Raw genomic sequence first — 12,308 nt, 5'->3', positions numbered from 1 at the left:
GTACTCTGGTTTCTCTTCATAACATACAAGTCTTTCGCCTTTTACTAAAGACTTCCGTGGAGGGCAGCACTAATGAGTTGTTTCTATTATTGGCAGGCTTTACCTTTGCGGGTGAAGCCCTTTCTGTCTGTGCAAAAGAAATCTTGCTACTTTGCAGAGTGACTTCTCTGAGTAGAGTCGCCTTACTTGTTGCGACTGTGCCGATGTTCGAAGCTGGAGTGCAAAGTTGTTGCTTGAATGGTGCTTGCTGGAGCATGCGGGAGTGCAAAGTTATACCATTTAAAAGGGCTGAAGAGTGCTCAGTGCAGCGGGTGGGCGGAGGTGCAACGTGACACTCTGGCCACCTATGGCCATAAAAAGAACACTGCTACAAGTACGCATTGTGCCAGCAAGGGCCCTCGGACCTGAAACAGTGGACAGTTATCGCTTCTCGGCCTTTTGGCTAAGATCAAGTGTAGTATCTGCTCTTATCAGTTTAATATGTCCTCTATACGAGGACAACATATTAAATGGATTTTTAAGAATAGGAGTTGAAAAAGAAGCTTTCTCCGTTCACTCCAAGCCTCGACATTGCAGTGATTGCAGTGCCGCTGGGAACGGTGCGCTCTCCTCTGCTCTTGTGAAAAAGCAAACAGCGGTGCAGGATGGAAGTTTCAGGGAGCCCAAGATGAAACTTTCTTTTAATCTGCTGAGAAAAGAGAGTGAATGCGAAGCAGACTTTAACACGGCTCTGGGAGCGAGCCGAGTGCGGGCTAACCGGGAGAATTGCTTGAAAGAAACGCGACACCGAATGAGTGGTCAGAACAAAGCCTCAATACGGTGTTCCCGTGGTGTTTGTGGCTGCCTTGTCTTTTGCACAGAGTAAAAGACAAGGCAGCCATCGAATAGATTGTTTCTACTTGGTCAGCCGAGGAGCAAGGGGTGGGGGCAAGCGTCTCAACCAAGCAAAGCTCACCAAGTAGGAACAATCGGGCCCTTTTCGATGGCTGCAACACCTGAAAGAGATATTGATGCGAGACCCGATCAAATGCTTTTTCAAAGTCTAAATTTAAGATGACAAGCCGGGTGTTTCTGTCTCTAGCGTAATCAATGATGTCTCGAATCAGTACGAGGCTGTCGGTGAGTTGTCTCCCTGAGATGGCACAAGCTTGGTCTGGGTGAATTACCTCCTCTAAAACAGAGGACATCCGTGTCGCTAAAACCTTGCTAAAAAGTTTACAGTCAAAGTTTAAAAGTGTGATGGGCCTCCAATTCTTTAGGTCAGTCTTATCATTTTTTTTATAAAGTAGAGTCACTATTTCCACTCTAAAACTGTCAGGCAGTCGGTCGAGTTTTTCAAAATCTTTAAAAACATCTAAAATGTCTGATGATAAAAGGTCCCAATAGGTCAGATAGAATTCTGCAGGAAGCCCGTCTAAACCCGGAGCTCGACTTCTCTTAAAACCTGTTAGGCATTTTTTTAACTCTAAAGCAGTAAAATTCTGTGTCAAGTGTGCATTCTCTTTTACGGTTTTGTCAACGAATTTTAAGATTTCTGCCGATGTTTCCAAGTGCACTGGTTTCTCTTTGTACATGTTACTATAAAAGGTATGTACAGTTTCAATCATCTCTTGTGTGGATTTTGTTAAAAACCCATCTTCTCTTTTTAGATTTTGAATACACTCCTTTTTATTTATAACTTTCTTTCTTTTTCACCTTCCTCAATTTCCTGCTCCCTGCTTCTTACAAAAATTCCTTTACTCTTTATTTCTGCTAAAACTGACATTTCCTTTTTGACATCTTTGATTTCTTCTTTAAAGTCTATGCCACACTGATTTAGTTTAAAGTAGCGCTGTAAGCGTTTATGTAGTCCCATCATACATCTATTCTCTTTCCTTTTTTTACGTTTACCTTGCTGTTTAAAAAAAGTCTGGGTCGTTTCCTTCACCATTTCCCACCATTGTGCATGTGTTTCGTAGAGGTCTTGAAGGGTCTGCCACTCTTTATAACATTCCCTGTACTGACTGACTATGATTTCATCCTCCAACAGGGAACAGTTGAGTTTCCACAGACCACTTCCTACCGTCACACCAGAAGGGGGTGAAAGGGTGCAGGAGAGCATAAGGTGGTCTGAAAAGAAAACAGGGGTTAATCTAACATCAGTGGGTGGGCAATCTCTAGTAAAGAAATAATCAATGCGAGAGGCTCTGGTGCCATCATGACTAAACCAGGTGAAGCCCTCCTCTCTGGGATGCATGGTTTTAAAACAGTCAGTAAGCTTAAAATCCCTGCATATGCCCTGAAGTAAAATCGAAGTCTTATCCACTTTAAAATCTACCCCTGCTCTTTTTCTATCTTTCCTGCTCAAGATACAGTTAAAATCCCCTCCTACAACTAAAGGTACTTGCCCTAGCATGTAAAGCTGTATATCTTCTAAAAGGTCATACCTTTCATTTTTTCCATTGAAACCATAAATATTTAAGTATTTAAGTATTTAATATTAATATTTCTTGCCCCATAAAATTCAAGTGTGCTAAAAGTGCACGTCCGTCTCTCACCACTGTGCTACCTTTCACCAGAACATGCGGATTTTTAATTAGAATGGCCACACCATCATTTTTATTTTGATTTGAGCCACTCCATATCGATAAATGGGGCCACATTTCCTCCCATTGTCTATGGTTTTTTTAAAAAAGGTAGTCCACATTCTTGTATTAAAAACACATCTGATTTTATGGAGTCTAAGAAGGATAAAATACTCTGGGCTCTTGTCTTTGATTTCACACTTCTCACATTTAGTGTTGAGAAGGTGAGAACCATTAAAAGCATAAAGGAAAGTAGGTATGTCATTTTCGTTTTTCTAAGTTATCAAAACAAATTACACACAGGTTATTTCTTGGGAAACTAGCTCTTCCTTCATTTCTTTAGGTGAAAAGTGAGTAGGGTGATCTATATTTCCTTTTCGGACACTCTGTGTTGGCCTCTGACGCAATGTTGCATTTAACTTTGAGTCCCTGGGGGTTGATTGCAGAGCTGAAGTTAAAAAGGAGACCTCATTTGGTGAGTCGGAGGGGAAGACTCTAGGTTCTTCCACTGAAGAACTTCTTTGTCAGGCATTCGCACCTTGTCTTACCCACTTTTTACAAACTTTAGTGCAAAGTCTGCAAGGTTGCTAAAAGACTAGAATGCCGGACAATACATCATCAAAAGCGGGAGAAGTGGTTTTTCAGCTGCAAGTAGGTGTGAATGTCCAGCCATAATTACTCACAAACGGGTAAGAAAAGGTACTATCGCCAGACCATATATGATCAAAACAGGGAGCGGAGGTGGTTCAGCTGCAAGAAGGTTTGAATGTCCGACTAAAGTTCAAATATATTAACAAAAGCGGGAGGAGAGGTCTTCGGATGAGAGTGGTTGAAAATTTCCAACCATAATGTATAAAATGCGGTGAAAAAAAGGTGTGATAGAACACTAAAAGGTGGAGCGGAAGTGTTCGGCTGCAAGAAGGTGTGAATGTCCGACTATATTTGGTGAAAAGCAGGTGAAGCAAGGTCTGAATGCCCAACCTTACATCATCAAAAGCGAGATCAGAGGTGTTTGGCTGCAAGAAGGCCATAGTTTGCCAAAAGCGGGTAAGGTGCGAATGTCCGACTAAATATCAACAAAATTTGGGGCGGAGGTCTTCGGATGCAAGTGGGTGTGAATGTCCGACTATATTTGGTGAAAAGCAGGTGAAGCAAGGTCTGAATGCCCAACCTTACATCATCAAAAGCGAGATCAGAGGTGTTTGGCTGCAAGAAGGCCATAGTTTGCCAAAAGCGGGTAAGGTGCGAATGACCGACTAAATATCAACAAAAGTGGGGGCGGAGGTCTTCGGATGCAAGTGGGTGTGAATATCCCACCATACAAGTATGGTGGAGAGGAAGCTGTGAATGGCCGACCATAGTAAAAGGCGGGTGAGAGAAGGTGCGAATGTCAAACCATACATAATCAAAACAGGGAGCGGAGGTGTTCTGCTGTAAGAAGGTGTGAATGTCCAACCATAGTTGGTAAAAAAAAGGGTAAGAAAAGGTTAAAATACCCGACTGTACACAATCAATAGCGGGAGCGGAGTTGTTCGGCTACTAAAAGGTGTGAAAGTCCGACCATGGTTTGTAAAAAGCGGGTAAGAAAAGGTGTGAATGCCCGACAATGTATGATCAAAAGAGGGAGTGGAGGTTTTCGGCTGCAAGAACGTCTGAATGTCCAACCATAATTTGTAAAAACCGGGGAAGAAAAGGCTCGAAAGCCCGACTATACACCATCAAAAGTGGGAGCGGAGGTGTTCAGCTGCAAGACGGTCTGAATGTCCATCAATAATTGCTAGAAAACATGAAAGAAAATTTTCGAATATCAAACTGCACATGATCATAAGCGGGAGAGGAGGTGTTCAGCTGCAAGAAGGTGTGAATGTCTACCCATAATTACTGAAAAATGGGTAAGAAAAGGTGCGAATGCCTAACCATACATCATCAAAAGAGGGAGCGGAGGTGTTCCGCTGTAACACGGTGTGAATGTCCGACCATAGATGGTAAAAAGCGGGTAAGAAAAGGTTAAATTACCCGACTGTAAACAATCAAAAGAGGGAGCGGAGTTGTTCAGCTAAGAGAAGGTGTGAAAGTCCGACCTTGGTTTGTAAAAAGCGGGTAAGAAAAGGTTCGTATGCCCGAATATACACCATCAAAAGCGGAAGCGGAGGTGTTCGGCTGCAAGATATTGTGAACGTCCGACCAAAGTTTGTAAAAAGCAGTTAAGAAAAGGTTCGAATATCTAACCAAACATAATCAAAAGCGGGAGCAGAGCTGTTCGACTGGAAGTAGGTGTGAATGTCAGATCATAATTTGCAAAAAGCTGATGAGAAAGGGTGAGAATACCCGACTATACACCATCAAATGCGGTAGCGGATTTTTTCGGCTGTGAGTAGGTCTGAATCTCCAACCATAATTGCTGAAAAATGTGTTAGAAAAGGTAAAAGTGCCGGGCCATACATCATCAAAATCGGGAGAGGTGGTGTTCAGCTGCAAGAAGGTTTAAATGTCCATCAATAATTGCTAGAAAACATGAAAGAAAATTTTCGAAAATCAAACCACACATGATCATAAGTGGGAGAGGAGGTGTTCAGCTGCAAGAAGGTGTGAATGTCCACCCATAATACCTGAAAAATGGGTAAAAAAAAGGTGCGAATGCCCAACCATACATCATCAAAAGCAGGAGTGCATGTGTTCGGCTACAAGAAGGTGTGAACGTCCAACCAAAGTTTGTAAAAAGCAGTTAAGAAAAGGTTCGAATATCCAACCATACATAATCAAAAGCGGGAGCAGAGCTGTTCGACTGCAAGTAGGTGTGAATGTCAGATCATAATTTGCAAAAAGCTGATGAGAAAGGGTGAGAATGCCCGACTATACACCATCAAATGCGGTAGCGGAGTTGTTCGGCTGTGAGTATGTGTGAATCTCCAACCATAATTGCTGAAAAATGTGTTAGAAAAGGTAAAAATGCCGGTCCATACATAATCAAAATCGGGAGAAGTGGTGTTCAGCTGCAAGAAGGTCTAAATGTCCATCAATAATTGCTAGAAAACATGAAAGAAAATTTTCGAAAATCAAACCACACATGATCATAAGTGGGAGAGGAGGTGTTCAGCTGCAAGAAGGTGTGAATGTCCACCCATAATACCTGAAAAATGGGTAAAAAAAAGGTGCGAATGCCCAACCATACATCATCAAAAGCAGGAGTGCATGTGTTCGGCTACAAGAAGGTGTGAACGTCCAACCAAAGTTTGTAAAAAGCAGTTAAGAAAAGGTTCGAATATCCAACCATACATAATCAAAAGCGGGAGCAGAGCTGTTCGACTGCAAGTAGGTGTGAATGTCAGATCATAATTTGCAAAAAGCTGATGAGAAAGGGTGAGAATGCCCGACTATACACCATCAAATGCGGGAGCGGAGTTGTTCGGCTGTGAGTAGGTGTGAATCTCCAACCATAATTCCTGAAAAATGTGTTAGAAAAGGTAAGAATGCCGGTCCATACATCATCAAAAGCGAGAGAGGTTGTGTTCGGCTGCAAGTAGGTGTGAATGTCCAGCCATAATTACTCACAAACGGGTAAGAAAAGGTAGTATTGCCAGACCATATATGATCAAAACAGGGAGCGGAGGTGGTTCAGCTGCAAGAAGGTTTGAATGTCCGACTAAAGTTCAAATATATTAACAAAAGCGGGAGGAGAGGTCTTCGGATGAGAGTGGTTGAAAATTTCCAACCATAATGTATAAAATGCGGTGAAAAAAAGGTGTGATAGAACACTAAAAGGTGGAGCGGAAGTGTTCGGCTGCAAGAAGGTGTGAATGTCCGACTATATTTGGTGAAAAGCAGGTGAAGCAAGGTCTGAATGCCCAACCTTACATCATCAAAAGCGAGATCAGAGGTGTTTGGCTGCAAGAAGGCCATAGTTTGCCAAAAGCGGGTAAGGTGCGAATGTCCGACTAAATATCAACAAAATTTGGGGCGGAGGTCTTCGGATGCAAGTGGGTATGAATGTCCGACTATATTTGGTGAAAAGCAGGTGAAGCAAGGTCTGAATGCCCAACCTTACATCATCAAAAGCGAGATCAGAGGTGTTTGGCTGCAAGAAGGCCATAGTTTGCCAAAAGCGGGTAAGGTGCGAATGACCGACTAAATATCAACAAAAGTGGGGGCGGAGGTCTTCGGATGCAAGTGGGTGTGAATATCCCACCATACAAGTATGGTGGAGAGGAAGCTGTGAATGGCCGACCATAGTAAAAGGCGGGTGAGAGAAGGTGCGAATGTCAAACCATACATAATCAAAACAGGGAGCGGAGGTGTTCTGCTGTAAGAAGGTGTGAATGTCCAACCATAGTTGGTAAAAAGCGGGTAAGAAAAGGTTAAAATACCCGACTGTACACAATCAATAGCGGGAGCGGAGTTGTTCGGCTACTAAAAGGTGTGAAAGTCCAACCATGGTTTGTAAAAAGCGGGTAAGAAAGGGTGCGAATGCCCGACAATGTATGATCAAAAGAGGGAGTGGAGGTTTTCGGCTGCAAGAAGGTCTGAATGTCCAACCATAATTTGTAAAAACCGGGGAAGAAAAGGCTCGAAAGCCCGACTATACACCATCAAAAATGGGAGCGGAGGTGTTCAGCTGCAAGACGGTCTGAATGTCCATCAATAATTGCTAGAAAACATGAAAGAAAATTTTCGAATATCAAACCACACATGATCATAAGTGGGAGAGGAGGTGTTCAGCTGTAAGAAGGTGTGAATGTCCAACCATAGATGGTAAAAAGCGGGTAAGAAAAGGTTAAATTACCCGACTGTACACAATCAAAAGAGGGAGCGGAGTTGTTCAGCTAAGAGAAGGTGTGAAAGTCCGACCTTGGTTTGTAAAAAGCGGGTAAGAAAAGGTTCGTATGCCCGAATATACACCATCAAAAGCGGAAGCGGAGGTGTTCGGCTGCAACATATTGTGAACGTCTGACCAAAGTTTGTAAAAAGCAGTTAAGAAAAGGTTCGAATATCTAACCAAACATCATCAAAATCGGGAGAGGTGGTGTTCAGCTGCAAGAAGGTCTAAATGTCCATCAATAATTGCTAGAAAACATGAAAGAAAATTTTCGAAAATCAAACCACACATGATCATAAGTGGGAGAGGAGGTGTTCAGCTGCAAGAAGGTGTGAATGTCCACCCATAATACCTGAAAAATGGGTAAAAAAAGGTGCGAATGCCCAACCATACATCATCAAAAGCAGGAGTGCATGTGTTCGGCTACAAGAAGGTGTGAACGTCCAACCAAAGTTTGTAAAAAGCAGTTAAGAAAAGGTTCGAATATCCAACCATACATAATCAAAAGCGGGAGCAGAGCTGTTCGACTGCAAGTAGGTGTGAATGTCAGATCATAATTTGCAAAAAGCTGATGAAAAAGGGTGAGAATGCCCGACTATACACCATCAAATGCGGTAGCGGAGGTGTTCGGCTGTGAGTCGGTGTGAATCTCCAACCATAATTGCTGAAAAATGTGTTAGAAAAGGTAAAAATGCCGGTCCATACATCATCAAAAGCGGGAGAGGTGGTGTTCGGCTGCAAGAAGGTGTGAAAGTCCGACAATGGTTTGTAAAAAGCGGGTAATAAAAGGTTCGAATTCCCGAAATTACATCATCAAAAACGGAAGCGGAGGTGTTCGGATGCAAGAAGGTGTGAACGTCCGACCAAAGTTTGTAAAAAGCAGTGAAAAGCGACAAAAAGCTTTTCGTGAGTTCTGCATGATTTGGGATTTTGCTTATAAAATGCATTACTTCACTCAAACTATGTTAAAACTGATTTGTCCTTCATATTTACCATGTCTAGAAAGATTTAAACAAAAAAACAACGTTGTACTTTGCAGTAAAAGAACGAGCAAATCTAAAGTTTCAGGAATCCGAGTATAAGCCTGCTTTCATGAGTTCTGCACGATTTCGGATTTTGCTATAAAATGAATTGCTTTGCTCAAACCAAGTTAAAACTGCTTTGTCCTTCCATATTCATCAATGTCTAGATCGACTTCAACAAAGAAAAACATTGGACTTTGCAGTAGAAGAAGTTGAAATCCATCTACACATTGATAAATATGAAGGACAAAGCAGTTCCCACTTGCCCATAAGAAAATAAGCTTATTTTCGGATTCCTGATCCTTCAGTGTTGCTCTTTCTTCTACTGCAAAATACAATGTTGTTCTTTGTTGAAGTCGATCTAGACATTGATAAATATGAAGGAAAAAGCAGTTTTAACTTGGTTTGAGTGAATGAATTCATTTTATACATAAAATCCGAAATCGTGCAGAACTCATGAAAATAAGCTTATTCTCGGATTCCTAAAACTTTTGATTGGCTCTTTCTTTTACTGCAAAGTACAACGTTGTTTTTTTGTTTAAATCTATCGAGACATTGATAAATATGAAGGTAAAAGACGTTTTAACATAGTTTGAGTGAAGGAATTGATTTTATAGATAAAATCCCAAATCATGCAGAACTCCTCAAAAGGGGCGTATGGCTTAATCACAAGTGTGGTTCTTTCTCATTCAGGGTAGTATGAGGAAGTTTATGCTTAAAATATATGTAGAAATGGGTACATATGAAGGACAAAGCAGTGTTAACTTAGTTTGAGTGAAGGAATTCATTTTATACATAAAATCCCAAATCATGCAGAACGTATGAAAAGAAGCTTATTCTCGGATTCCTGATCCTTCAGTTTTGCTCTTTCTTCTACTGCAAAATACAATGTTGTTTTTTGTTGAAGTCGATCTAGACATTGATAAATATGAAGGAAAAAGCAGTTTTAACTTGGTTTGAGTGAATGAATTCATTTTATACATAAAATCCGAAATCGTGCAGAACTCATGAAAATAAGCTTATTCTCGGATTCCTAAAACTTTTGATTTGCTCTTTCTTTTACTGCAAAGTACAACGTTGTTTTTTTGTTTAAATCTATCGAGACATTGATAAATATGAAGGTAAAAGCTGTTTTAACATAGTTTGAGTGAAGGAATTAATTTTATAGATAAAATCCCAAACCATGCAGAACTCCTCAGGGGGCGTATGGCTTAATCACAAGTGTGGCTCTTTCTCATTCAGGGTAGTATGAGGAAGTTTATGCTTGAAATATATGTAGAAATGGGTACATATAAAGGACAAAGCAGTGTTAACTTAGTTTGCGTGAAGAAATTCATTTTATACATAAAATCCGAAATCGTGCAGAACTCATGAAAATAAGCTTATTCTCGGATTCCTAAAACTTTTGATTTGCACTTTCTTTTACTGCAAAGTACAACGTTGTTTTCTGTTGAAATCTATCTAGACATTGATAAATACCAGCCGAAACTCTGCTGCCGCTTTTGATAATTTATGGTTGGGCATTCTTACCTTTTCTTACCCGCTTTTTACAAATTATGATCTTACATTCACACCTACTTGCAGTCGAACACCTTCTCATCCACTTATGATCATGTGCGGTTGGGCTTTCGCACCTTTTCTTACCCATTTTTCAGTAATTATGGGTGGACATTCAGACCTTCTTGCAGCCGAAAACCTCCGCTCCTCTTTTGATCATACATTGTCGGGCATTCACACCTTGTCTTACCCGCTTTTTACAAACTTTAGTCGGACATTCAAACCTTCTTGCAGCTGAACCACCTCCGCTCCCTGTTTTGATCATATATGGTCTGGCAATAGTACCTTTTCTTACCCGTTTGTGAGTAATTATGGCTGGACATTCACACCTACTTGCAGCCGAACACAACCTCTCCCGCTTTTGATGATATATGGTCCGGCATTCTTACCTTTTCTAACACATTTTTCAGCAATTATGGTCGGACATTCACACTTACTCACAGACGAACACCTCCGCTCCCACATTTGATAGTGTATAGTCGGGCATTCTCACCCTTTCTCAACAGCTTTTTGCAAATTATGATCTGATATTCACACCTACTTGCAGTCGAACAGCTCTGCTCCCGCTTTTGATTATGTTTGGTTGGATATTCGAACATTTTCTTAACTGCTTTTTACAAACTTTGGTCGGACGTTCACACCTTCTTGCAGCCGAACACCTCCGCTTCCGCTTTTGATGGTATATAGTCGGGCATTCGAGCCTTTTCTTACCCACCTATTACTTACTATGGTTGGACATTCAAACCTTCTTGTAGCCGAACACATCCGCTCCTGCTTTTGATGATGTATGATTTGGCATTCGCACCTTTTCTTACCCATTTTTCAGTAATTTTTGGTCGGACATTCACACCTTCTTGCACCTGAACACCTCTGCTCCCACTTTTGATGGTGTATAGTCGGGCTTTCGAGCCTTTTCTTCCCCGATTTTTACAAATTATGGTTGGACATTCAGACCTTGCAGCCGAAAACCTCCGCTCCCTCTTTTGATCATACATTGTCGGGCATTCGCCCCTTGTCTTAAACGGTTTTTACAAACTTTAGTCAGACATTCACACCTTGCAGCTGAACCACCTCCATTCCCTGTTTTGATCATGTGTGGTCTGGAAATACTACCTTTTCTTCCCCCGTTTGTGAGTAATTATGGCTGGACATTCACACCTACTTGCAGCCGAAAAACCATCTCTCCCGCTTTTGATGATGTATTGTCCGGCATTCTAGTCTTTTCTATCACATTTTTCAGCAATTCTGATCTGACATTCACACCTACTTGCAGTCGAACAGCTCTGCTCCCGCTTTTGATTATGTTCGGTTGGATATTCAAACCTTTTCTTAACTGCTTTTTACAAACTTTGGTCGGACGTTCACACCTTCTTGCAGCCGAACACCCCCGCTTCCGCTTTTGATGGTATATATTCGGGTATTCGAACCTTCTCTTACCCGCTTTTTACAAACCATGGTTGGACTTTCATACCTTCTTGTAGCTGAACAACTCCACTCCTGCTTTTGATGATTTATGGTTGGACATTCGCATCTTTTCCTACCCATTTTTCAGTAATTATGGGTGGATATTCACATCTTCTTGCAGCTGAACACCTCCTCTCCCGCTAATGATCATGTAAGGTTTGATATTCGAAAATTTTCTTTCATGTTTTAAAGCAATTATTAATGGACATTCACACCTACTTGCAGCCGAACACCACCTCTCCCGCTTTTGATGATGTATGGACCGGCATTCTTACCTTTTCTAACACATTTTTCAGCAATTATGGTTGGAGAATCACACCTACTCACAGCCGAACAACTCCGCTACCGCATTTGATGGTGTATAGTCGGGATTTCTCACCCTTTCTCATCAGCTTTTTGCAAATTATTCTCTGACATTCACACCTACTTGCAGTCGAACAGCTCTGCTCCCGCTTTTGATTATGTTTGGTTAGATATTCGAACCTTTTCTTAACTGCTTTTTTACAAACTTTGGTCCGACGTTCACACCTTCTTGCAGCCGAACACCTACGCTTCCGGTTTTGATAGTGTATATTCGGGCATACGAACCTTTTCTTACCCGCTTTTTACAAACCATGGTCGGACTTTCACACCTTCTCTTAGCTGAACAACTCCGCTCCCTCTTTTGATTGTGTACAGTCGGGTATTTTAACCTTTTCTTACCCGCTTTTTACAAACTATGATCGGACATTCACACCGTCTTACAGCGGAACACCTCCGCTCCCTCTTTTGATGGTGTATGTTCGGGCATTCGAACCTTTTCTTACCCGCTTTTTACAAACCAGGGTCGGACTTTCACACCTTTTAGTAGCCGAACAACTCCGCTCCCGCTATTGATTGTGTACAGTC

General features: G+C 41.5%; 2 non-coding genes across 2 annotated transcripts; both read left to right on the top strand.

Annotated features, from left to right (window-relative positions):
- Window positions 1-114, top strand: LOC140275760 (U5 spliceosomal RNA). Its single transcript, XR_011908478.1, has one exon. It is a non-coding gene; the product is annotated as a U5 spliceosomal RNA (small nuclear RNA).
- A 308-nt stretch (window positions 115-422) lies between these two features.
- Window positions 423-610, top strand: LOC140276195 (U2 spliceosomal RNA). Its single transcript, XR_011908868.1, has one exon. It is a non-coding gene; the product is annotated as a U2 spliceosomal RNA (small nuclear RNA).
- The last annotated feature ends 11,698 nt before the right edge of the window (window positions 611-12,308 follow it).

This window comes from Leuresthes tenuis, unplaced genomic scaffold (genome assembly GCF_036924035.1).
Source record: "Leuresthes tenuis unplaced genomic scaffold, fLeuTen1.0.hap1 SCAF_18, whole genome shotgun sequence".
Lineage (NCBI taxonomy): Eukaryota > Metazoa > Chordata > Actinopteri > Atheriniformes > Atherinopsidae > Leuresthes > Leuresthes tenuis.
This window is presented reverse-complemented; position numbering and strand designations above follow the sequence as displayed.